Source organism: Aedes aegypti, chromosome 2 (assembly GCF_002204515.2).
Source record: "Aedes aegypti strain LVP_AGWG chromosome 2, AaegL5.0 Primary Assembly, whole genome shotgun sequence".
Lineage (NCBI taxonomy): Eukaryota > Metazoa > Arthropoda > Insecta > Diptera > Culicidae > Aedes > Aedes aegypti.
Window position 1 is genome coordinate 376,230,545 of NC_035108.1, and position 27,694 is coordinate 376,258,238.

At 37.0% G+C, this 27,694-nt stretch overlaps 1 protein-coding gene across 2 annotated transcripts in view; it reads left to right on the forward strand.

The window, feature by feature from the left end:
• The first annotated feature begins 262 nt into the window (after positions 1-262).
• LOC5572463 (protein tyrosine phosphatase type IVA 1) overlaps positions 263-27,694 on the forward strand; it is a 197,343-nt gene continuing 169,911 nt past the window's right edge. Inside the window, exons 1-2 of one of the 2 annotated variants that reach the window (XM_021846792.1) lie at positions 263-595; positions 818-1,139. The gene's annotated coding sequence lies outside the window, so the exon portion shown is untranslated. The remainder of the gene's footprint in view (positions 596-817; positions 1,140-27,694) is intronic. The other variant, XM_021846793.1, reaches the window with a different exon arrangement.

Below are 27,694 nucleotides of genomic sequence, written 5' to 3' on the forward strand. Positions count from 1 at the left end.
ATCGCGGCGTGCTTTTTTATTCATTTTTCGGAAAATACACTTGCACCACCATGTCTGGCTGCATGGTTCCTGGTGTATGACAATGGCGCCTTCGCAAGTAGTGGTAGAATTTTCCTCTGACCCTCCTACGTAAGGCTCGCAAGGGTAAGCAAGGCGACGATGCCAGATGCGAAACCCATGGTTGGGTGTGTGTGTGTGTGTGTGCGTGCCCAATCAGCATGTGGTTCATATTCTGGTGTGGAGTATTGGTAGAGTGTGTGCTCGCTACTTCGCTAGTGCCAGTTTTGAGACAACTTTCAAACCGAGTGGTTTAGCTTTCCCCTTCGCTGTTGATCATCAGCATTCAGGCTAGCACAAGTGTGTGAAGTTTGCGCGACACGGAAGTGTGTAAAATTCCAAGTGGAAGAATATAGCCAGGCATCATTGATTGTGCTCGATTTTCTTGCTGCGAAAGGTTCATATTTTCCGCGACATCGTCCACTTTCATCACTCGAGATAGTGTTGATTGATCTCCGGAGTGCATCCACGACAAGTTCCGGCAGCCAGCGTTGCGGAGAAGAAGCTTAATCCTTTGTTGGTGGAAAAGTGTGTCTTGGTGGGTTGAAATTTTACAAGTGTAATTAGTTGGGTGTACCGAAGAAAAGGCGGAGAAAAGCTCTTTTGTCACTAACCGTGTTGGTTTTTCCTTGAAAAATACCTAAGCGGGCTCTTTGAAATTGATATTTTCTAGTGATTGAAGATTAGTGCTAAAAGAAGAGGGCTTGAGATCGTGTCAATTTAAAAGAGTGTTTCTTCTACAACCATTTCTCTTTTACAGGGTGAAAGTGTTGGTGTACAACTGGTTTATTGAAATCGCAAAAGCTACAGGAAAATATAAGGTGAAACAAAAAAAAAAGGTTTGGTTAGAGTGCCAGTAAAAGTGATAGTCGAAGCTCGTCAAGTGTCAAGTCGAGTATCATTTCAGTTTGGGTGAATTAAAAGTTGCGAAAATTGAGCAAATTGTAACTAAACGATCCTTTTCGACAGTCGTGCTTTTGTGGTGATCCGAAGACGAGCAAGTGTTTCGCAGGCTGAACGACATTCACGTAACACGGTCCAAACCCGTTACCATTCCTAATTCAATGTGTATGGCTATTGTGGTAAGTATCAAACATAATAGGGTAACATAGAATAGTACACTTCAAGAATCTTCCAAAATGTTCGATTGAGTCACGACACAAAATGTTTCCAGAAATATTCATATCAGAACAGTCTCTGTCGAAGAAGCATTCCGTCATTAGCTGTGCCCCGTGTTCGTCGTCAATATGTATTTACACAGACGCAAAAAAAATCGTGATTGAATCCTCTAGCATATACAGATAGTCTGGATTCTTCTTTCCTTCCGCGTGTTCTTTCCATGTCACCACAAAGAGTAGGATCAGTGGGCTGCGATGAGCTCATATCAAACCAACACCAACATTTTTGTATACCCATCATCGATGGGTGGGCTATGCCAAAAAATGTCTGTCTATACCATCGACCATCTATAACCATACAGCAAATCATCCCAACGATATGTCTGGCATTATTCTCTCGAGCACAAACTAACGCACATTAGCCTTTACGCAAAGTGTGTTGAACGAACAGGTAATGGTCCGCCACACAAATTATGTCATGATTTGAACGGGTAAAAAGTTATGCAAAATAATAAACAACGCTTATCAAATTTTCCTAATTTTTCAATAATTTAGAAAATTCAAACCTGTCCCTTCAAAAACATTGCCAAAACCGCCTCACTGATGCTCGTCAGTGTGGTGGTGACCATGCTTTCAGCGCTCCGATGAGTGAGTGTATTTGTGTGCAGAAACGCAATCGATTGCGGGTGGTATGCACCTTCGTTCGTCGTGTGTATAGAGGTATATTTAACGTTCAGCAGGTTTGGTTGGTGATAACGAGTGTCGAAGTTTAATTAGTAATCACGAAAATTGCGGGGAATGTGTTTGATTATCTTATCGAGGGTGAAGTCCGCCTTTGGACTGATAAGAGCTAATGGCACTGCATTCGAGGAACGACGGTGGTCAACTGCGGAAAATGTGATTGGAGGACATGAATGATTTTGTGATAGCACTGGTTTTGAAAAATGTGATTGACTTCGTTTAAGATGTCAAACAACATTGTCTAATATAAAACAGATGTTTTATGTAGTGTGTCGCAATTTTTCAAACCTTCATTTTAATATTGTAGGCATTTATTAGAAATTCGTAGCGCTCCGCCAGAAGTTATTTTATCGTTTGAAATTATGTCGAGAAAATTCTTCAGAAGTGAATGCATAAAAATCGAGCGATAGTTTGCAAATTATGCTCTTATTTGCTTTACGATTTTTGTCAAATGTTTAAATGGAAAAACTGGTGTGAACTTTTTCTGTTATACCGTGTTGTTTCGAATTGTTGGGGACGCTTCGAATCTCAGAAGCGCCCGGCAATTAGATCCAATACGGTAGATCCTTAAATTATGTATAACATTTTTTCAAAACTTTCATGTTTATGAGCTTTTTTCTGAAAAAAATTTCCTCGTTAAAATTCACAGTGAAGACCCCAACAATTTTCCTTAACACTGCCACTACCATGCCAATGAAACAGTGGGAAAGGCTATTTCAAATCGGAAAACTCAGCAATTTCTCACCCAAGTGGCATAATCTTGGAACCTATGGATTTTCCAACCTTATAGTATAATTTAAAGTGTACTATATGAATTGAAAAAAATATTGTATTTTTGAGAACTCAAAAAGCCGGAGCAAAGTCTTGTAGCCATTTAATATTCACAAATTTGTTTGTTATTCAGAAAATTCATTTATTGATTTGAAAATATATTTTCTTTTCTGTAACCTTCAATTTATTGCAGGATAATAGTCACATTTTCCTATGCAGATAACTATTAAGAACATATTTAATTGTTTACCATTGAAAAAACATAAAATTTTACAAATTTGCTTGTAATTCAATGAATTATATACAGGGTTCTGAATTTTCGTATCAATGATGTGAAATCTACGATTTTTCGCACGTAAGGAGAATGCTTTTTTTCGCTTCCTCGCGTGAACATCTTTTATCGCTCACACTAATTTTCCCTGGAGCTACGATGGTGGATAACCGAAAATCACTCCACTCTGTGGATAATTTGATTTTCACTCCATCATATTTTCGCTCACCAACTGCTCCGGAGAATTATCACTATGTGGATAAACAAAAAACTAGTGCCGGCGATGGGATTCGAACCTAGAACATTGCTAAAAACAACCGCGATGCGTGCACGCTAACCATGCTACCACACCAACTTGACGAAAGAAGTGGTAAATTTGGTGCATAAAAGCAACTGCTGCTCGTTGGCGATGGATACAGGAAAAATTCTCCATGGATCGGAGAAAGAGAAAACAAACTTCTCGCAGCTGCGGAAATGTGCAATTATCTATTTTCGCTTTGTTTTGTGGACGGATAAATCCCAAGGCAGCTGATCGCTGAAAATTACTGTGAGGGATAAATCCATTATCGTGAGAGTGAGTGAGAATTCGAAGCCTGGATTATATATGATGATTCGAATATAAAATTTATTTTCTGTGATCTCTAACTTTATTGCAATCACGTTTTCAATTAAAATAACTCACGGAAAATATATGATTGTTAACTCAATTGTTAATCTCAAAATTGCTAAGGAAATATCAGAATACCTGATGAAATCCCAGAGTGCCTCTCTCAATGACAAATATTGAATTTTAAAAATAAATTGAAGCGGATATTAATTTGTGTATTCTATTTTCAGCAATCTTCAGCAATTTGTTCCGGAATTTTGCACAAGGGATTTCACCAAGGACTGTTCCAGGAATTTGTGCAAGGATTTTTCCACAGATTCTCTTAGCGATTTCGCCAGGAGTTCCTGCCGAAATGCCGGAGTCTCCAGTAAAATCTTTACTGGGATTTCTCAAGGGCTTCTCAGTGATTTTTTTATGAGGAATTTTTATAGAGATTTTTTATGTCTTCAAAGATTTCTGATATTTCTCCAGCATTTTCTCTGTGATCACTCAAGTTCCTCTTAAAATAATTACTGAAATTTCCTCCGGGAGTTCTATCAGGAATTCTTCCAAAGATTCCATCAGAAATTCGTCTAGTTTACTTCAGGAATTCTCGCAGGGATTTTTTCAGGAAAACCACTAAATGAATTATTCTAAGGATTCTTCCAGAAATCCTCTAGAGATTACCCTTGAATTTTTCCAATGATGCGTTCTGAGCCTCCAAAAAAATCCTCCGAGGGATACTGCAGAAATTCTTACAGAGATTCATTAATTCCTCCAGGAGTACCATCAAAACGAATAGGAATTCCTTCTGGGTTTTTTCCCTCCGTGATTTTTTATAGATATTTCTCCAGCTTTTTTTTTTTTTGAGAAATCCCTGGATAAGTTTCTGGAGGGATTCGTGGAAGCAATTCCTGGGGGGTATCTCCAGAAAAAAAAACTAAAGTAATCTCTAGCGAAATCCCCGGTTAAATTCCTGGAAAAAATTGTGCAGGAGCCTATGGAAGAATTCCCGAGGAAATATCGGAAGTAATTTCTAAAGAAATCCTTGGATCATCAAATATGCTTTTTCGCTACACAGTCTTTATGTTATCAACGGCTTTTTGGAACAATTTTCCTGGCGGTAACTTTGGGAGAATTCATAGAGAAAATTCTTGAGGAATCCCTTCGTGAGTTTTTGAACATCTGGAGGAATTCCTGATGGAATCCCTGGAGGGATTCCTGGCAGAATACCAGGAGTGATCCGTGGAGGAGTCCCGTGGGGAATCCCTGAGGAATTATCTGGAAAAATCCTTGGTGCAAGTCAGGTAACGATTTTCCTGGAGGTAACTCTGGGAGAATTCCTAGAGTAAATGCACGAGGAATTCGTGCGATGTTGAACATCTGCAGAATTTCCTGCAGCACTCTTGGAGGCATCTCTGCAGGGTGTCGACTACCTGGAAAAACCTGGAAAGTCAGGGAATGTCAGGGAATTTAATTTTTGACCTGGAAAGTCAGGGAAAATCAGGGAATTTCACTAGAGGTCAGGGAAAATGTAATCACTATAACATAAATCAAGTTGATTGTCTGCAATTTAAAACGAATAATGGAAAAAGATGGTAATCCATCTTTCAAAAATGCAGTGCATCATAGAGCAAATGCTTAAATGCATTGTAGAGTGAACTATACTTTACTACTTATACTTATCCTCAAAATCTAAATTTTTCTAAAATGAATAGCATCAACAGTACCGTAAAATCGGGGGTAATTGATCAGAAGGGTGAAATTGATCATCGTATCACACGATTTTATTTATTCGTAATGGAGCACAAATATCAATGTAAGCTGCAGTAAATGAACGTTGTTTGTCGTAACTATTGTCACATTGTGTGTTGTGAAGTTTTTTGCGTTAAAAATGTTTATTACTATGAAAATAATGTAAAATTTCAAAATCATGCGCGGTGCAGTATTGATGAACACCTATGAACTTCTATTTCTAAGCAAGGATTTGAACATGGTATAAACCTGAAAGCTTGTGAGGATGCTTGAGATATATCCCCAAACCATATGGTTGAAATAATTGAATTTCTGTTACATATCATTGAATTCCTTAGGAAATTGCATACATTTAGGCGTTTGCCGCGTAATTCTTGAAATTTAACTATTCGTTATTTATATAAATATTGCATTGTTAAGAATTTGACAATCATATTCGGATTCAGGGAGCTCAAATTTATCATGTAGAGTTGTTTTGAAAACTAACAATAATGGCATTGACAAGTGATCAATTTCACCCCGAAATGAGATCCCCTGATCTTTTATTTTCGAGATATTTGTTGACACTAAAATGACATTTGTTCAAAAATGTCGGTACATGAGTCGATGAGGCTCACCTTCGTACTTGTTTTCCTGCATTTAGTTGTTTGGCTTTGTTAACATTATAGAAAACAGACTAGAAAAAACGTGAAAAATGATCAATTTCACCCGAAATTACGGTACTCTTCGAAGTTGGCGTAGACCGCTCCAAAATATTTAGTTCTAAAGTTTCCTAAATCAACTCGCTGCCTAATTCCGCTTATTTTTCTCAAAATCTTGAGAAAAATGGAGTTCACTTCATGAAATCATGTCAATTTTGACGAGTTTGCTCAATATTTTAGTAAAACTGGTAAAACCATAAATAGAGGAAAAACAATGAAGCATCTCATTTCAAGAGAACAAATCTGCAGAACAGGATATTTACTGTTTTTTTTTTTCTATCAGGTTGTTACTGGAAATAGTACGTATTAAGATAATATCGCAAAGTGCTCTTATACTGATATTTTTTCATTTGGCTATCTCTTTCAGGGGTCTATTTTGTAATTCGAGCGAATTCACGTGACTCGTCTGTATTCATTGTCGATCAAAGTAAGCATGCATATTTCAGATGTCACCCGTCGACTCCCATAGTAATCAGTCACATAGAGTGACAACTGTCGATAAACTCGAGTGACAGAGCCAAGTCGAGCGAAATTTTTGGTCGAAAGTGACTCCAGTCGAGTCGTTTTTGGTCGACTCGACTTATAAAATAGGGCCCTCAATTTCAATTTTTCCATTTTGCTATATTTCAAATTTCCAAATTTTTTTTAAATTTCCTGAATTAGAATTCAAACGTTACTTCAAGATTTTTACAGCTTACTAACAAATATGTCCAGTTTTTTTTTTAGGATACTCATGAAATTATCCAGATATTCTTAAGATCCTTCCTCAACCGAAATTCTTATGAATTCCAGAAAATGCTTGAAAGCTAAAATTTGCGGAATTTGTTTTCAAGGAATATGTGTCTTGACAGTTTGACAGATTACTTGGAGATTATCATAGAAAAATTCTTAGAGGAGTTCCTCCGAGCTTTGCTAAAGATACGACAAACTCAAGAAGAGTATCTGAAAACTTATTATTGGAGCGTTATTCAATCCCAAAATGCATTCTGTTAGAAATGTCTTGATGAATTCTTCAGGGAAAAATCCGATATGATATGATCCGATCCTAAAATATTAGGTAAAATAAATAACTGTAACGAACCATCGTGAAAAGCTGTTGCAGTATCCTATGAAAAAATGAAAACATTATCCAAAAAAATCTTTGCGGCTCTTGAAAAAAAAAATCTTTTGACGTATTCCTGTAATAAACCTAAAAGATTAATAATGATTCATTTTCCAAATTCAGTTATCCTCGGCTAGTGTTCAAAATGTATATAAGTACGACGTGCTGCTTTCGTTCACGGTAATGATAGTCACACTAAATGTCTGAAAAAACAAGTTCGAAAATGGATCATTGAAGGTAGATTTTGCAAGTGCTCACCGCACAAAACAAAGGCGCCACTGTATATGGAATTTAACATTCTGACAGCATTGCTGTTCTGTCAAACACACAAGGCTACGGTGGCGCTATCTATACTTTCCATAGCGGCCGTTTTAGTTATTTCAATGATCCATTGAGACGAAATAGTATCAGGCAACATGAACACTTTCGTGAAATCTAGTGAATTTTGAATGGCTGACAATTGTTCTGATATGTAAAAGGACTCTTCCTTGATCACACTAACAAGAAAAAACTTCTCTGGTTTCGTTACATTGTACAAAAATTAGATTCTTCCACAAAAAAAAAAAATAAGGAGTTTATGGGAGAAGTGAAAAAAAGTCCCTGAAGAAGTATTTTTTATAGTAAAAGCTTTTTCTCAGTTTCATACGATCTAAAACATACCAAACCAACAAATCAGCATGGTCTGGAATTTTTCTGGAAAACGACTGGAAGGTCAGGGAAAGTCAGGGAATTTTATTTTCAAAATTGAGTCGACACCCTGCTCTGGAATATCTGGAGTATTCTTGGAGGTATCCCAGAAATAATCTCCGTAGAGATAATGCTGAAAAAATCCATTGAGAAATCTCTGGAAAATACTCCTGTAGATATTTTTTTGGAGAAATGCCTGGAATGGAGGAATTCATGTTGAAATTTTTGGTAGAACTTCAGGAGAAATCTTTGGAGCAATCTATGAAATGATTTTCCAATATATATTTATATATATATATATATACAGAGATATTAATGGAGATTTTCCTAATGCAATCCCTGAGAAATTGTCTGGTTAAGTCCCTGAAGAATTATCTGGAAAAATCCTTGGTGCAAGTCATGTAACGATTTTCCTGGTGGTAACTCTGGGAGAATTCCTAGAGGAAATTCTTGAGGATTTCGTGCAGGATTCTTGGAGGCATCTCTGGAATATCTGGAGAATTCTTGGAGGTATCCTAGAAAGAATCACTGTAGAGATTTTGTTGATGTAATCCATAGAGAAATCCCTGGAAAATACCCCTGTAGATATGACTGGAATGGAGGAATTCATGTTGAAATTTCTGGTGGAGCTCCACGGGAAATCTCAAAAGGAATACATAAAGATTTTACTGGAGAAATTTTAGTATAGATTTGTCTAATGTAATCCTAGGAGAAATTCTTAGCATAATTCCTGATGAAAATACTGCAGGAATTTCTAGAGGAAAATCTTGAGAAATATTTTAAGGAATTCGTGAGTTGTTGAACATCTGAAGGAATTCCTGGTAGAATCCCAGGAGTCATCCGTGGAGGAGTCTCGGAAGAAATTCCCGGAAAAAATCCAAGGATAATTTCTAATGAAATTCCTGCAGGCATTCATGGAAGAAGCTCTGTATGAATTTCGAGAGGAGCCGTTGGAGGAATTTCCGGAGGATTTAAAGATGCCAAGAACGAATCCCTGGAGAATAATGTAGAGAAACCTTTCGGTTAACCATGTTGCGCTTTCCTGGTAATACCCTTGAGGAATTTCTGATAGCATCTCTGGAGTGATCTCTAGAGGAATCTCAGAAGAAATCTTTGGAGTTCCTGGACGAATCTAGAGAGATATCTTTGTATATATCCGTGGGAAATTCTCGGAGGAAATTCTGGAGAAGTCACTAGAGAAATATCTTGAGTAATCCTTGAAGAAATTTTCCTAGTGTAACTACTGGAAGAATTCCTGGATAAAGCTCACAAGATATTACTGCCATGTGATATATCCTTGTAGAAATTTTTCTGGAGGTATCCTTGATGAAGTATCTGGAATATTTTCTAATGGAATCTCTGGATGTATACCATAAGAAATCGCTTGGAAAATCCTTGGAGAAATCTTCGGTGAAAGTTTGAGGCATTTTAGGAAGAATTTTTGAGAGATCCTGAAGGAATCTTTGGAGAAATTCATAGAAAAATCACAGTAAAGATTTTCCACAGAAATGCGTCAGTGTTGCACAAGGTGGCGAAATTTTCCATTGCAATGAAAAAAAAGTATCCAAATCAAGACCAAGCAACGAGTGATAACTATTGCAACACAATTGCACTTTGGCTCGTTTGTTGCTGCAAAGCAGTACACAAGCACAAACGAAACCCTCGAAAAGTGACTCGCCGTTTTTGTTACTGCCCCGACAACCGACCGTGGGGGAGGGGGGTAGACTGCTGTCTGATTTCCGAACCTAGCACAACCAGGGAGCAGTTTTGCAAGTTCGCGGTACACAACCAGCCAGCTCTTGACCGACGACAAGTACGATGAAAGTAGTATATCCGTACCTCTGCGTCACTTCATATTTATAATGTAGGTATATAAGGAACTCCTTCATTTATGTTTTAACGACGATTTACCGCTCCCAGCTCAACTGGATTTTTGGAGAGGGATATGGATGGGGAAGCTGCAAGGAAGTGCAGGCGGTGGTGCACTTAAGTTTTGCAGTTGCTGTGCAATCTTCAGCGTGGCGCAGATATGAAAAAGCGAGCAACGCTGGATAAAGTTAAAGAAAGTGTGTCCTTTCCAGTACAAAAGGGGAAAAATAAAACGAGTTCAAGAAAAGTGTGGAACTCAAATGTTGTCTCACGATGAATTACTACTTAGTAAATGTGTAAAAAAATAGTTAAATCCTTTGCCATTCTATCATATTATGATCTCCATTTGGCGTAAATTCTAAGTAAGTTTAATAAAAATTTGAATTTCACAATATTTCAATGTTACCCTCTTAGCCGTTATCCTACTGACCATTGGTCAAGCATGTCCGCAATATGCAAACCCCGCATCGAAGGCTAGCTTTGGGACTTTAATCTAATTGGATTACGACAGTAATATGCCGCATAAGGCATATACCCGTCGCCATGGAGCGAGTACTGGTTCAAAAAGTACAGGCTGAACGAACACGGATGGTCGGTTGGAAGGACAAGTTTTCATCGTCGAAATATATTCATTTGGGATGGTTCGTTGGCAGAGTGGCCGACCATGTTTAGCACTTCCATTACGCAGTACCGCAGAGATGGATTATCAACTCGTTAGCTACGGAAAGCTGGGCTTATTACGTGGTTTTCGGAGTAGACAGAACACAATATACATTGTAATAGAGAAGATGCTTCCGATATTCTTCCCTTAGAAGGAAAGAGGGGTGACAGATTGTTTTCTAATAATATTTTCTTGGATTTGTCCAGGGTTTTCTCCACAAATTTCTGAATGGTTTTTTTTCATGCATTTCTACCTTTATCATTAACAAAATGTTCTAGAAAATTCTTCTGGTATTCTTCCAGAAATTTCCATTTCCATTCTTACTTGAATTTCTTCTGATATGGATACAGGAGTCCCACCAGAGATTCATGCATGAATTTCACCAGAATTCTTTGTCATGCTTTTTTTTTCAAGAATTCCTAATGGAATTTCTTCTGGAGTTATGCCATTGATAACTGCAGGATTTTTTTTCCTTATGGATATTTTCAATTGTTCCTCTTCGGTATTTCACTGACTGGTCCCATGTCAATGGATTAACTGGCTTCCAGTTGTATTGAGGCACTACCATCGATGAAAGCATGCATCTAACTTTCTTACAAAAATAAGATAAGATGATCGAAAGATCATACAATACTTACTTTTTATGGGTCCCCTCACATGAGAATTCTCGCAAAGGTCGCTGAGGAAGATAAAGTTTATGATAGGAGAACTTCACGCGATTTTTTTTTTCATTTAACGGGTGTTCAGTAAAAAGTGATAACTTGTTTCAGTTCAGTACGGTAAAACAATATGTATTTCATGGAATTCAGCGTTTTTATCAAAAACATAATGTATATTCTTCAAAAAAAAAACGTCAATCAATATTAAAGAAGGGGCCCCGATCAGCCCCAGATGCGACTTAGTCCTGATGCTCTCACAAGGGCGCTGAACGGCACTAACGTCCATCTTCCGGATACAATACCGGATCATCGTGGTCAACTGCTTCGTATCCTTGGCTTCCTAATTATTTTTATACAATAGTGTACTGCGGAAGCCGAAAAAATCCTCAATGAGACGGAACTGGGACAAGTTGGTCGGATTTCCTTCACTCAGCACGTACGTAAAACCGTAAAACACGCTCGCGGAGTGCTTGCTGCTTCGACGCCATTTTCGATAGAAATGACAGTACCCGAGCAAAAAGAAACATGCCACATATTTTCAAGGAGTCCAGAGAACAATTCTCTTGGAGAGGCAAAAAATTACACTCTTTTCTTTAACTACAGAAAGGTATTGAAATCATTTTTTTTTACTGAACACTTGTTAGAACGTCAAAGTACTCTTCACGTTTGGCAAAGCAATTGGCTAAATGACCAACTGGGATGGTTACTAAAATTGATTCAGATCCGTTCAAAAGATTACTCGTTAGGGAATCTATGACATTTGGTCGAAAGACATTTGGTCGAATGACATTTAGTCGAATGACGTTTGATCGGAAGTACATTTGGTCGAACGGACATTTAGTCGAATGGACAACAAAGTTTACGTTCAGTTTTACGTTCAGTCTGACTATTGTCGAGAGTAGCCTTTTGTCGCTAATACAAGAGTGATAGAATAATTGAAAAAGTATCAGTCTTTTTACCAACAACCTATTATGCGATTAGCAAAATTTTGTTATCCAATTTGATGGACGCTCTTCCAACGGCTTTAGGACATTTCGTCGAATGACATTTGGTCGAAAGTACATTTGATCGAAGGGACATTTGGTCGAAAGCTTATTTTGAAATGGTTTTTGAAAGATCATTCGGGAAAATTGATTATTGTTATCTAAGTTTTGCAAAGTTGGGACTATAACGTATTCATTTGAATAATCTGAATTATTACCTGTTGTTGAATGAAAAACGAGACATTATTGTAGTCATATTTTTAAATTTCATACGTCTAAGTATTTGTTAATGATTTGAAGTTATGCCAATATCTAGGATATCGATGGTTATTCAAATGATCTTTAAAGAAGTATTTTTTTATACATTGACTGGAATATTTAGATCTAGTGAATTTATTATTCTTTTAAAATATCATCATTCTTTGCCAAAAACTGCTCAACGATGATTTGTTGAATTCATTATTCTTTTTAAATGTCATCGTTCTTCGTAATGAACTGCTGATCTTCATCTGATGGAAGCATTCGGCGAGAGTGCTCGGGATCTTTCTTTCAATTTCGGGTCTTGCACCTAACGAACGTGGGTAAGGTTTTTGAATGCGGAAATCAGACATAAAACGGCAGGAAAAATTTGCTTCAAGGAAAAAAAGTTAAATAACATTCCTCAAGCAAATATATGACTTTGCTGTCGGTGTTGATGACATTGGGCGCATTACAGAGTTTGCAGTGGAAGCTTTGAATAGTTGAACGAGAAAATTATATTTATTCTATGTAACGGGTAAGAATAAACGATTTGGCAGAGGTGACAAAAGTTGATTTGTTTCTATTTAAGATCAGTTTAAATGAAAAAGCAGCATGTTGATCAGTATGATGGGAGAATAGGGTGCATCAAATTGAATAACAAAATTTTCTAACCCTATATAGTTTGTTGGTAAAATGGCTGATACCTGTTTCAATAATTCAATCACTCTGTGTATTAGCGGAAAAATTCTACTCACGACGATAATGAGACTAAACGTAAAATTTTGCTTCCATACTGTTTAGATTCGACCACATGTTCCTTCCACGAAATGTCGGTTCGATCAAATGTCTTATGCTTTCTGTTCAAATAAACCTTTTCGACCAAATGTCCATTCGACGAAATGTCCGTTCGACCAAATGTACTTTCGACCAAATGTCATTCGACTAAATGTCATTCAGCCAAATGTCTTTCGACCAAATGTCATAGATTCCTTACCATGTGCTTCCTTCCAAACCAAACCTTTAACCATTGACCTTGAGTTGGCGCGAGTACCCTGTCTTTATTCCGTATTAATTGTGGTACTGAAGAAGTTAAAAAAAAAAAAATACAAAAATGAATTTCGGCACCGTAATGCGTAAAACTCGATCGAGCCTCAAATAAACAAACAGGTTAAAAAACTCATTAGATCTCATAACAATCAAAACATTCCGTATGTTCTTTTAGTTTTGGCAGCATAGAATGTTGTGGATGTTGTAAGTCACAACCACAACTTATTAAACAAAATTGCCTGAGTGGAATGTTTGGGCTTTGTAGTCTTCTGTTCTTCTAACATAAGACAGTAAAGCCGAAACATTCCGCTATAATACATCACAGCTGATACGACATAATATCCGAAATTGTTATGATATCGGCGGTATTCTTGCCTATGAAGTATTATATGCAAGACAAGATAAAGGATCAATCGAGGAATCTCCAATATCGGCTAATATGATTCAGGCTTAATATAATTTTTCAAATGTATTATTATAATTATATAAACTTTTGCTGAAAGATATTTTTTTTTCTCAAAACTTCCTCAGCAAACGAAATGGACTTCTTTTTTTTTAACAATTGCCAATGCAACTCCGAGTTTTTTTTGTTGTTTAAATGAAATAAATTGGAGTTTCTCCTACCAAGCTGAATCTAACGCAGATCATTACAGAAGCTTCTACAAATTTTCATTTCTCCTTTAGATGACTTTTTACGTCGATCTTACCAATGGCTACTGAATCCATCTGGTCCATCCAGGATGAACTGGTTTCGCCATTGAAGATAATGTATGAACATTCGTCATTACAAAATTGATATTTTTAGGCTAAGACCAAACGGGTTTTTATGACGTTTTGTTAGTTTTGGAACAGGTTTAACTTTTGTGAACAATATGTTGGGATCGTCACTCTGCTGCTAAGATAGCATTGGATGCACCGCCAGTCGTTTGATTTCTCGCTTGTCTCTTGGTATCAGGCATAATTTTGACTCAACTATTGGTAATTTTGCACTCCTACCATTCCCAAGACCGATTTTCCGCAATGATAGCCCTTGATCACGTAATGCTGTCACTCTGGCTCGCTCAAACTCAACCAGCTGTTGATTTTTTGATATTTCACTAGTAATTAACATATTGATTACACTTTTTAAAGTGTTTATGTTAAAATTTCACTTTACGCAAATATTGTTTGTGCTTTCCAACTTTCAACTTTTTTAACTTGTTAAAACAACTACTTTGTAATGGCGGCGAAAAACAAACCTCTTCAATGGTAAGAAAGCTGTGCAGGAATGGTGACTAGACCTATTCATATTTTCAACAATGTCTGGAAATTCATCAGTCAACCAATATTTTGATTTTTCATGTCGAAATGAACTTCTGGTCAAAATTTCAGTCAGTTTGGAGAAAATTTATGTGTGCTTCAAATAAATTATGTGTTTTTGGGCTGTTTTCAAGCTTTTAAAATTCATAACTACTGAACGGAACACCAAAACTTATCGGAAATACCTCTACATAGTAGTTTATTGAATTCTACAAACTTTTGCCGAACACGATTTTACATTACAGCAAGTTTTAACTTTGGTGACTTTATAATTATTTCCACCTATGTTAACAAAGAAATCGCAAAAAAATACATTAAATCGTGTGTAATTCACGTGTGTTGCGTCCGCTTTTTGGTAGAAAGCTACTGAAGCTTGGGAATCCATAAAATTATTTCCCCCAGATATTTTATAGATGCACCGAAATAAAATATATAGAGATGAAAATTGAGTCAAATTTGCTTCGAAATGAGTTTTTGATGATAATTGGATTTCGGCTTTCAGTCACGAATTAAGCGTTGATTATTTTAAATCATTGCCAACGTTTCGATCCAGTTGTTGGAATCTTCTTCAGGGCTTGATATGAATCAACTTGTCGTTTATTCGTATAGGGCATACGGTGTTTGTCACGATTGGATATCGCACGGGTCTTATTCATCACCATCACCCTATATCGGATGGTGGGTGGGTGGTATGGATCAAGAATTTTGCAATCACAGGATCAAAGGAATTTTCATTTCCTTTAAAGGAATTCCTTCGTTTCTTCGTTTCATTCCATCTTTCACAGTTTTGTACAGAAAATCTTCCCGGAAAACTCAAGTTTTTCCAAATGTTTTGGACGAAATTCTTGAAAACCTTACAAGAAAATTTCCAGGAGTTGTTTCGTTATTTTTACAGTAATTCGTCAAACGACTTCAACAGGGATTTCTTCCCTTATGTATTATCGCTTCAAAGATTCCTCGGAGGGTTTTTTGGAAAATCCTCCAGAAATCAGTCAAAGAACTAGAGATGGGCAAAAAGATACGGAGCCGTTCAAAAGATCCGGATCACTCACAAGAACGAGTGATCCGTGACTCTTTTTCGTGAGAGTCAATTCATTTGATCAGCACGGATCACACAAAAAGTGACCCGGAAAAAGAACGAACCGAAACGTAAAAAACTTCATTATAACGCTTGACATGTGCTTTGCTTTGCGCGCCACGCGACACACACAAGCAATGTTTTCTGCTGCTCCGTGCTTTCTGCGCTCTCAGTACAGACATACAAATTTGCCCCGCCCACTTGCACGCAGGTTGATGTAAGATAGAGAGAAAAAAATTTCATTTAAAATGGCCAGGAGAAGTGGATGAACTTGTCATTCATTTTTCTATCAATTTTCATACAAAATCTTCTTTCTCTCTGCTAGAAATTCACTCTAGGTGAACTACTTCCCATGGCCTATTGCAATGCACATTCTGCTTCTTCCTTTTGCTTTGGGTAGGGGAAATCAGTCGAGTATATCGTGAGTTTCTGGAGAAGAATATACGAAGAATGAGAGAGCAAAAGATACGACGCAAGTCGCGTAACAGGGAATAACCCGCTCTTTTTCCGTTCGCTCTTCCTTTGCGATCCGCTGAGCCACTGAACTGTTCAAAAGATCCGGTTCACTAAAATGAGTGATTCGGATCGGATCCGTTCACTACAATGAGCCGTTTAGCCCATCTCTACAAAGAACGTTTTCCATCGATTTCTTACGTAATTACCCCAATTATTCCTCCAGTGATCCCTGTATATATTCCTCCAGGATTCTGTATTAACTGCATTCAGCAATGTTTCTTCATTGAGTTGGTCTAGTAATTTTCGCCAGATTCATAATGGATTTCACCAGCATTCCATTCAGGGATTTCCCAGCAGACTTTTTTGAAGATCTCTCGTGCATTAATCATGTAAATATTCCATGAGTTACACAAAGAGTTCATTAGGATTTCCCACTAGCAGATGCTCCAGAAATTTGTCTTAGTAGTGGCTCCTATTTTTCTTGTTCAGATTTCAACCCGAGGTGAATTTATTCAAAAAAAATCTTGCATTATGTTATGCACATTTTTTGTTTTCCATAATTTTATTTAAAAATCCTTAGCTAATCCCATAAGAAATTCCTGGACAAATTCATTTTTTTTTCAGGAAATATCTGGAACAATCTCGAATCTTTTAAATATTATTAAACAATTATTCAAAACAGAATCTCATGGAAGTCTGTGGAACATATGCTATATAAGATCATGAAGAATTGACCAAGAAATTTCTTGTTGCATGGTTGGGTGAGCACGTAGTTTATCCTTCACCACCACACACCTCAGATACTCATACGCATTTGGCGTTTTGACACCCTATTTTTTTTTTCAAATTTTAAATTTTCGGCCGATAATTGAAAAGAAAAAAAACTGGATCTGTGGAAAACCTTTGGATGTGTTTTGGAAAAAGGGAAACTTTTGAAAATAACTGATTGAAAGAAATCCGAGACAGAACAAATGGATGAAGGAATCTTTGAAATTGTACCTAAAAAAACCTTTGAGCGAATATCGGATGCAATTGATGCTGATTGATTAAATTCCTAGAGAAAATGTTAATAATCTTAAGGTGAAGGTTCATTGAGCACGTAAACATAATGTTGCCACCCACTCGAGCCACCCGCTAAAGCACCCTCTCGAGCCACCCAACAAGGCGGAGCACTATGTTATGTGCGTCGGCCAAAAATGAATCATCATGTTTCATGTATACCTCCACCAACAAAATTATGTAGGTAGTGTTACTAGCACACGTTTCATACAAAGGTATTAATGTCGATATAAACTCATCAACAACTTCATAAAAACTCAAAATCACAATTTATTTAATTTGGTAGTAAAAACATGTTTTTTGACCAAAATTTTAAGCATTTTTCACACCATGCGCGTGTTGTCTACTATTTTTGGCAGTTTTCTCCTCTCTTCTCTCGCTTCTCACGGACGGAGAAAGTTGCCATCAGTATGCATTTGAATTCTACAGTCAATTGTACTGTATAATATCTTATATTTATTTTTGCTGTTAAATTGCGTCGTACATTGTTTTTCTCACGCATAAAAATGTTTTGCAACACTTGTGACATTGTACACCTTTTGAGTATTAAGAAATTGTAAAATACGTGGTTGTAGCAAGTGTATGAATATCCAAACCATTCTAATTGCAAACATAAAAACTGGCATCACTTCCAATCAGTGAGAGTGGCGCATCCGAATCGTAAACAATGTTGGCTCAGTTAATTCGCGTTCCGGTGCTGTTTTCGAGCACAAATTGACTAATATAAGTGATTTATTGCTCCCAGGAGCATCGTGCGTGAATAATCAAAGTGTTACAAGTATCGCATAAGATTTTTGAATTGCTACGGTGAGTAGAAATACGATTAAAAGTGAGTTTTAGAACGGGCACCGAAAAGCCAGCAAACAATATATCGGTGCGTGAAGAAGAAGTGATTCGGAAGTGCGTGGTATTTTATAACACAAATCACAGCAATAACTACGTATTTGCATTCAAAAACTGGTGATTTGTGAAAAACACATTACGGAATGCTTTCAGTTAAGAAACCACCGCTCTACAATAAGATTAGTAACTTCAAATAATCATTTTTTGTGATCGCTCTCCAAAACATTGTGAGAAGCGTGGGAGGAGGGAGCGGAAAGCGAAGGGGGAAGTAAGGTGCCATATTAGAGGCCATTTTGGTACTCATGGGGATATGTCCTTAAGAATGTAAAAATTGGACAAAAAATATGAGCATTTTATCTTTGTGGGTCCAGGATGCTATTTATTGTACAAAATAGCAACATGTGATTTTGATTTAGATTATGTAGGAATCTTGATTTCATTTCTCAAATTTTTGTCTAAAATTATTTATTATTTTATTAGTCATTCGTTCCAGTGTTTCAACATTGGATATTCTGTGTAACTGATTAGTATTCAGATCATTCAGAATAATTTTCAAAATAGTATTTTTAATCCTCTGCAAAGCTTTTTTCCTGGTATTACAACAGCTAGTCAATATTGGTACACCATACAACATGGCTGGCCTGAATATTTATTTGCAGATCAAAAGCATGTTTTTAAGACAAAGTTTCGATTTTCTGTTAATAAGGGGATAGAGATATTTTACATATTTGTTACATTTGGCTTGAATGCCCTCAATGTAATTTTTGAAAGTTAAATTCTTATCTAGCATGAGCCTTAGATACTTAACTTCATCTGACCAATTTATTGAAACCCTCAACGTGACAATATGTCTAATTGCAAGTTTCAAATAAAGAGCTTTTGGTTTATGTGGGAATATTATTAGTTGAGTTTTGGAAGCTTCAGGAGAAATCTTCCATTTTTGCAAGTATGAAGAAAAAATATCCAAACTTTTTTACAATCGACTACAGATGACACGCAAACTTCGTCCTTTGGCGGAGAGGCCTGTGTCATCAGCAAACAAACATTTTTGACATCCCTGAGGTAACTCAGGTAAGTCAGATGTGAAAATATTGTTTAATATTGGTCCCAAAATGCTGCCTTGGAGAACACCAGCTCTTACAGGGAGTCTTTCAGACCTGGAGTTCAGATAATTAACCTGAAGTGTACGATTTGACAGATAACTTTGAATTATTCTAGCAATGTATGCTGGAAAATGAAAGTTTTTTTTAATTTTACTTCATGCCAAACACTGTCGAATGCTTTTTCTATGTCTAGAAGAGCAAGACCAGTAGAATAGCCTTCAGATTTGTTGGAACGAATCAAATTTGTTACACGTAAAAGTTGATGTGTGGTCGAATGGCCTCGGGCCTTCCTTAGCCGAATGGTTAGAGTCCGCGGCTACAAAGCAAAGCCACGCTGATCGTGCTTGGGTTCGATTCCCGGTCGGTCCAGGATCTTTTCGTAATGGAAATTTCCTTGACTTCCCTGGGCATAGAGTATCATCGTACCTGCCACACGATATACGAATGCGAAAATGGCAACTTTGGCAAAGAAAGCTCTCAGTTAATAACTGTGGAAGTGCTCATAAGAACACTAAGCTAAGAAGCAGGCTCTTTTCAAGTGAGGACGTTAATGCCAAGAAGAAGAAGAAGAGTGGTCGAATGTCCATGGCGGAATCCGAATTGTTCATTTGTTTGAATTTTCGTTGATGCGGACCATCATTCTGTTCAAAATGACCTTTCAAAAAGATTACTGATGGAGGAAAGCAAACTGATTTGAAATCATTTTCCAAATCAGCGATTCAAATGGTTATCATTGGAAATTGGCGCCCAAACGGCAATATTTTGATTTGCAGTATTTTACACCAGATGTAACAGGAATGCAGTTGTAAGTAGCAGCAGTAAAAACTGTACATTGTGAATATAATCTATTAACGATATATGTACCGTAATCCGGGGTAACATTGATCATTTTTTTGAATATTTCTTAAACATTTGATTTGAAATTGCATGTGTTGCAAATTTTATATTTTTAAAACAAGTACTGCCACCCATTGCTCATGTTTATGTACTGTATTTTGTTTTCTGAAAGTTTAAAGCATGTTTAAAAAAATGTTTTAAGTGAGTTTTTGATTTAGCTGATATGGGGTAACATTGATCACACCATGAAAACACCGTTCGGTAATATTGAAAATATCATTACTTTCTAAAATCATGGTCGCTGAAGCCGAATATGAAGGTCAAACTCTTATAAGTCATTTACTTTTTGAGTTATTTTAAAATTAAAAACACCTTGAATTGTGGAATACGCCTAAATGTATGCAATTTCCTAAGGAAATTCTTCACGCTTTATAATAATTTGTGAATTATGTTTAATTGAACATATTTATGAAAATTTTGACAACGGAGCCGTTTTCGGCGAAGTCATTTTTAGTAACAACCGCATTTCTCTTGCTCATATCGTTTACAGAACTCATGTGAGACATGATTCTTTTATGGTGTCATCCATAATCATGAAAATCATTGTTTACAAAAGTTGAAAAATTTACGCATGAACACAACTTTATTTTCGCAAAAACCCTATTGTTTATAAGCTCATGATTAGAAGAAAGAGAATCGCTATTCATGCATTGAAAATATTTCATCAACAAATGCTGATTCGAGCTTTTTACGAAGAGGGTCATTGCGATCAATTTTACCCCGCTGATCAATGTTACCCCGGATTACGGTACCTGTTTTTTTCATTCTTCTGATGATTTCAATAGTAATAAAGATTTCGATAAGTGATTGGGTAGTCGAAAAAAGTGCCAAAAAGTACGAAATTGTTGTTAATTTTACATTGAATACGTAAACTGAATAATACTGAACAGCGTTTCTTCGTCAACCCCAACCAAATTTTCTTGCAAAAAAAAAAATCAAGCAAAAGCAGCACATCCTCAGGCCATTCAGCGATGACACGAAAAGCAAATTTTCGGTTCTGCAAAAGCTTACAAAAAAACGAACCAGAACCTCCGGCCAAAAAATAAATTACACCCGAAAATGCACTCCACATCGGGGTTGTCGTTGACTGGCTTCAGCGTTCTGTTCAGTGGTAGTCCACTCTGCGCCGTCAGCACGGAGGCAGACAGGTAAGCAGTCCGCCAGCAGGAAGGGAAGAATCCAGAAAGGTGAATGCCTTCTGAATAAGTAAGCAGACGACGACGGCGGCCAGCAGCAGCGTGTTCTTGCGTTCTTTGTTATTATTATGTACCCTCTCGCTCTCTACACCTCTCGCACCACAACTCACAACCAATCCGGTGCGGGTTCTGAACAGTCGTGCCTCCGTAACCTACCTATACCACCGCGGGAAGGAACGGGCTTGTCGTAACTTCGGAACAGCAGTGGCGTGGGGAGGTGCAGCAGCAGCAGCCGTTCGCCAGGAAATTGAACGATGATGGGAACTCCGACAACGCAACGGCGGCGAAGCCGAAAAAGGGATTCACGGTCGTTGCCATCCACTACCTACCACTTTACGGGGTGGTAGTGGAGACGGTGGTGGCATCTGGGCAAGTTTGAGAGTTGATCGAGTTTGATGCTATTTATGTTCAGTCCAGGCCTGAATTGAGCGAGTGCAGCACACCGTTCCGCCGTCTGTCAACTTCGCTGGGATGGCGTGGCGGCAGTAGGGGAACTGGGGGTAATATGCCCATAGGGGGCAAAACGCGCCGCCCTCGATTTGGACTAACGATGTGTTTTAGAATTTCTTTTTCTATCCTAGATCATAGAAAATGGATAAAAATGCATCTTTTAATATATTTTTATGTGTTTTTCTCGAAAATATCGTTAAAAACGTATAAAAACGTTTTTCGCTGTTTTCGTTGCAATTTTGTGCGATTTTCAAGCTCATTTTTAAGGTCGATAAATAACGAAATTTTTGAAACTATCACCGAGAGCCAACTTGTGCACTGTCATAGTTTGTATTACATGCAAAAAATATGTTTAATTTGTCCTAAAAAAGCTTTACGAAGGACCTAAACTTTAATCAACTCTGGGGGCAAAACGCCCACCCCTATTTCATAACACCAAAACAGCCGTTTGAATTCAAATTCTACCAAACGTAATGCCACGTTGAAGTTACGCACAAATTGGAACCTTACAAATGTACATTTTTCGCATCAGCATGTATACTATTATTGAACAATAACATCTGATCAAACGCCCGGATGTATGCAACCTATAAACAAGTATGATTGTATGCGTACGTTTACAGAACGGCTAACGCCGGACTGAAGCGGGGCATTTTACCCCGCAAAACAATACATATGCAGTTAAGCAAGCATTTTTTAAAAATTAATCTATAAACCCCAGAAAAGCTAAAATGAATAGCTGTTTCTACTATTAGAAAGAAAACATGTTTGTTTATCCGACCATAAATAAAAAAAGTGCATAAAATAATGTTTTTCACATCTGAAATCGCTGTTTTCCTTAACGTGGGCAAACTACCCCCAGTCCCCCTACAGTTCAGCACAGTGTAAACGCTCCATCCGAATGTTGACTCACGGATATGTGTGTGCGTTCGGTTGGATGCATTTAATGTGATTCGCTGTAGTACGGTGGGTTCTCGTTTTTCAGTCAAAATTCGGAATTGTCGCCTTGTAGAGTACCGTAAAATCGGGTGTAATTGATCAGAAGGGTGAAATTGATCATCGTATCACACGATTTTATTTATTCGTAATGGAGCACAACTATCAATGTAAGCTGCAGTAAATGAACGTTACTTTTTGTAACTATTGTCGAATTGTGTGTTGCGAAGTTTTTTTGCGTTAAATAATGTTTATTACTATGAAAATAATGTGAAATTTCAAAATCATGTACGGTACTGTATTGATAACCACCTATGAACTTCTATTTCTAAGCAAGGATTTGAACATGATATAAACCTGAAAGTTTGTGAGGATGCTTGAGATATATCCCTAAACCAGATTTCATTACCAAAACTCGTACCAATTAGCTCATATGGTTGATATAATTGAATTTCTGTTAGATATCATTGAATTCCAGGAAATTTCAAACATTTAGGCGTTTTCCGCGTAATTCTTGAAATTTAACTGTTCGTTATTTATATAAATATTGCATTGTTAAGAATTTGACAAGCATATTCGGATTCAGAGTGCTCAAATTTATCATGTAGAGTTGTTTTGAAAACTAACAATAATGGCATTGACAAGTGATCAATTTCACCCCGAGATGAGATCCCTTGATTTTTTATTTTAGAGATATTTGTTAACACTAAAATGACATTTGTTAGAAAATTTCGGTACATGAGTCGATGAGAATCACTTTCGTACTTGTATTTCTGCATTTAGTTGTTTGGCATTGTTAACATTATAGAAAACAGACTAGAAAAATCGTGAAAAATGATCAATTTAACCCGAAATTACGGTAGTTAATAAAAAATGTGAATACTTTTGAATGTGACTATGAATAAACATTATTTACTGCCATGCTAGGATACTTTTCGCAATTTTCCATGATTTTTCAAGTTTAGGACATAAGAACTCCAAGAAAGGTTGGCTCACTAAGAATATTAAAAAAATAACATGAATGACTTGTTTTTCTTCTCCTTTTTTTACTTGACATTGAGTCTCCATTGGGACTTACCCGTCTTCTCAGAATATAGACTGAATAGCCGAAAAATGCCCTTGAACAATATAACCAGTCGAACCAACTACGTATAATCTTGAACTCTTCGTCGCTTTTTAATTGAAAACATTGCGTTCGTATATCGTGTAACACAAAGGATGATACTTTATGCCCAGCGAAGTTTAAATCATTAGGCAGGGATACAAATATTTGCTGGAAAACTTTTGAATTCATTTACCGTCAAATTAATGTTTATACTTCTGTCCAATAATCGTCTGATAGTAGTTCTGAAGAGCATAATTGTTTTGTATGATCGTGTACACCACCAAAAGCTACCGGTCCAGTTGATGTCCCTAATGTAGCGCTAAGGGCAGCTGTTGGATTTAATACAACGGGAATTTCCGAAATTATAATTCTGCGGAACGGAAATAAAAATACTGGATCTGTTGTCAAGGGAGAATATAATTTTCCTATGAAACGATACACGAATTCATACATAAGTTCTTATCTTGGTTATGATAATTCGAGTACCTGTCTCTCCTTCTCATTCGTACTACCATGGCTGTGGACTTGCTCGCAAGGTTGCGAACAATATAGAGACTACGGTCTTACGCGCTAGCCTCATAAGGTAGGCCAACAGGCACCAATCTTTCCAAGAAACTTTGGTAGGTGATCAACAGCTTATTCAGCTAAAATACTCTTTGTACAGTTTATTTCAGCTGAATAAACTGATATTCAGCTACCAATGTTATTTGGGTTGGCGTTTCAAGATATATTTAGGACAGCATTGCATAAGTGCAGGGCTGTTACAACACGCGCAAATTTTGCGATTCTCGCGGATTTCGCGATTTTCGCGGATTTGTAGCAGATTTGGCCAGCCAAGCGCGAAAATCGCGGGTGGATAAAATTCTGTCGCGAAAATTGCGGATTACCCAAATCATGCGGCAAAAATTGTAGTTATATACATACAGTCGTGATTTCAAAATTGGAATATTGCTATTTAAAACAGAAAATCCAAGTCTTTTCCTTAAAAGCAGTAAAGTTAAGTTAGTATAGTCACTGATATCAAAAATACTGTTCAGGGAAATATAAAAAGCAGTAACATTTAGTAAATCATTTTCAATTTATTTGGAGTCATTTTTCTCGAGGGTCGCTAGTCAATCAAGAGATAGCTCATCCCTAAATTCTTAATGACACTAATCTGCCGTTATACGCATAATTGTCCCATGTTACTTTTTGTGCATTTTGACTTTTTGTCATCAAACAGTTTATTTTTACGTATAGTTTTAGAAAACATCCACCAAAAATTAACTTTGTTTGGAAACTCAATGAAAAGCAAGCCAAGTCATTTTGTCCCATTGTTGAATTTCGACGCATAACTGTCCCACTACTGTATTTCTACGCATAACTGTCACACTATACAATTCGCTGCGTTGAACTCGAGCAAAATATTCAGTAGGCAGTTTTGAATTAGCTGGTGTTTGAGAAAATCGTTTTGAACATCTTTTTATGTTGGCTTTACATCCCATGTGGAACACAACTCGTTTTATGTGTTTGAATTATCGGGATGCATTCATCATTCATGCGAGCCGGACGTCATATTTGATTGAAAATTTCAATATCAAAATATTATTTCCCATCCGTTTTTCAATGAATTTCAGTTGAATTTTCAGGGTCAATCACAAAATTCTTCTAGTTTTTAGAACCGCGGTCATCGATTAGAAATTTATCGTTATTTTGGATTCATCACGGGAAGTACTGAAATAATCCCACTTGAAGAATCAGTAACCACTTTAATTTCGAGTGGCTGGCTTGCGACAAACCAACTTCATGATTTAGCAAACGAAGTCTAAATAAAAATAGTTTGACCGACATTGGATGACTTGGTCACATGCTGGGTTGTTCCGAATACCAGTTCACTGGTGGAATTCCCGGTTTCCTGGGGAAAATGGCTACTAAACTGACGGTTCTGAAACCTAGCTGGCAACATTAAACTTCATAAATTCCCAAATCAAGGCTAAAGAAGTGTAACTCAAAGGCTCTTAGATGACTTGATAACATGCCAGGTTGTTTTGGATACCCTGTTCCCCAGAGAAAGTGGCTATTATATTGGCGGTTCTGAGACTTGCGACATATCAAACATGATGAATTTGCAAATCAAGTCAAAGGAAGAATAGTTCAAGAGGTTTTAGATGACCTAGCCACATACTGGGTTATTACGGATAACTGGTTCTTCGGTGCAAGTGGCAAATATGTTGGCGGTTCTTAAACTTAATTTGCGATGTATCAAATATCATGATTTTGCAAACCAAGTCCACAGAAATGTCAAATCGTGTGATGGTTTGTATCGTGAATTTTGTGTTAAATATTAATTCCACAGAATAACCTTGAATTCGCAGATGAGTTTCTGTCAAGCCTGTAGCTGGAAGAGTCGATATAGGAATTTATTACATCTTATAAACTCTCTAACTTAAGGGGCCCACATAGTCGTAGCGGTAAACGCGCAGCTATTCAGTAAGACCAAGCTGAGGGTCGTGGGTTCGAATCCCACCGGTCGAGGATCTTTTCGGGTTGGAAATTTGCTCGACTTCCCAGGACATAGAGTATCTTCGTACCTGCCACACGATATACACATGCAAAAATGGTCATTGGCATAGTAAGCTCTCAGTAAATAACTGTGGAAGTGCTCATAGAACACTAAGCTGAGAAGCAGACTCTGTCCCAGTAAGGACGTAACGCCAGAAAGAAGAAGAAGAAACTCTCTAAATAACACATCCACTCTTTCTATCGCTAACTCATACATTTTCTCATTATCACACATACAGAAAACTTTGCTTTCCATCCCATACTATAAAATCGTATTTCTTCACTTCCCCACACGTGGTTCCGTTTGGCACATGTCACTTGAGCCTTCATTAGATGCCTTAACATAGTCCTGAGGTTATCCCAAGGCAGCATTTTGGGACCAATATTATACAATATTTTCACATCTGACTTACCTGAGTTACCTCAGGGATGTCAAAAATCTTTGTTTGCGGATGACACAGGCCTCTCCGCCAAAGGACGAAGCCTGCGTGTCATCTGTAGTCGATTGCAAAAAAGTTTGGATATTTTTTCTTCATACTTGCAAAAATGGAAGATTTCTCCTAATGCTTCCAAAACTCAACTAATAATATTCCCACATAAACCAAAAGCTCTTTATTTGAAACCTTCAAGTAGACATGTTGTCACGATGAGAGGGGTTCCAATAAATTGGTCAGATGAAGTTAAGTATCTAGGGCTCATGCTAGATAAGAATTTAACTTTCAAAAATCACATTGAGGGCATTCAAGCCAAATGTAATAAATATGTAAAATGTCTCTATCCCCTTATTAATAGAAAATCAAAACTTTGTCTTAAGAACAAGCTGTTGATATTCAAACAAATTTTCAGGCCAGCCATGTTGTATGCTGTACCAATATGGACTAGCTGTTGTAATACCAGGAAGAAAGCTCTGCAGAGAATTCAAAATAAAATTTTGAAAATGATTCTGAGGCTTCCTCCCTGGTATAGTACCAATGAGTTACATAGAATATCCAATGTTGAAACATTGGAACAAATGTCAAATACAATCATTAATAATTTCAGGCAAAAATCGTTACAATCTTCTATTGCCACGATTAATGCGTTATATGTTTAGGTTAAGTTAGGTTAAGTGTATTAAAAACGTTTTTTTTTCTCTTATAAGCAGGTGAAATCAACTCACCTGTAAAAAAAAACAGAACTGCTACGGCAAATGAAATGTAATATGTTGTTAACAAAATGTTAATTAAATCTTAAATTTGTTTTACCAAATTAGGATGATAGTGTTGTCTAATAACACAGAACACCTAGATATAAGAAATGAATGTAATGTTTGGAATGATACTAATAAAGAAATTCAAAAAAAAAAAAAAAAAAAAAAAGTCCTGAGGTTATACGTCCTCTACATTCGGTACAATATATACGTAAGAACGGTCATCTACTGCAGTATGCTTAGCACATAATTGGTCACTACTTTCAGTGGGACTGTTATGCGTAGAAATTGACC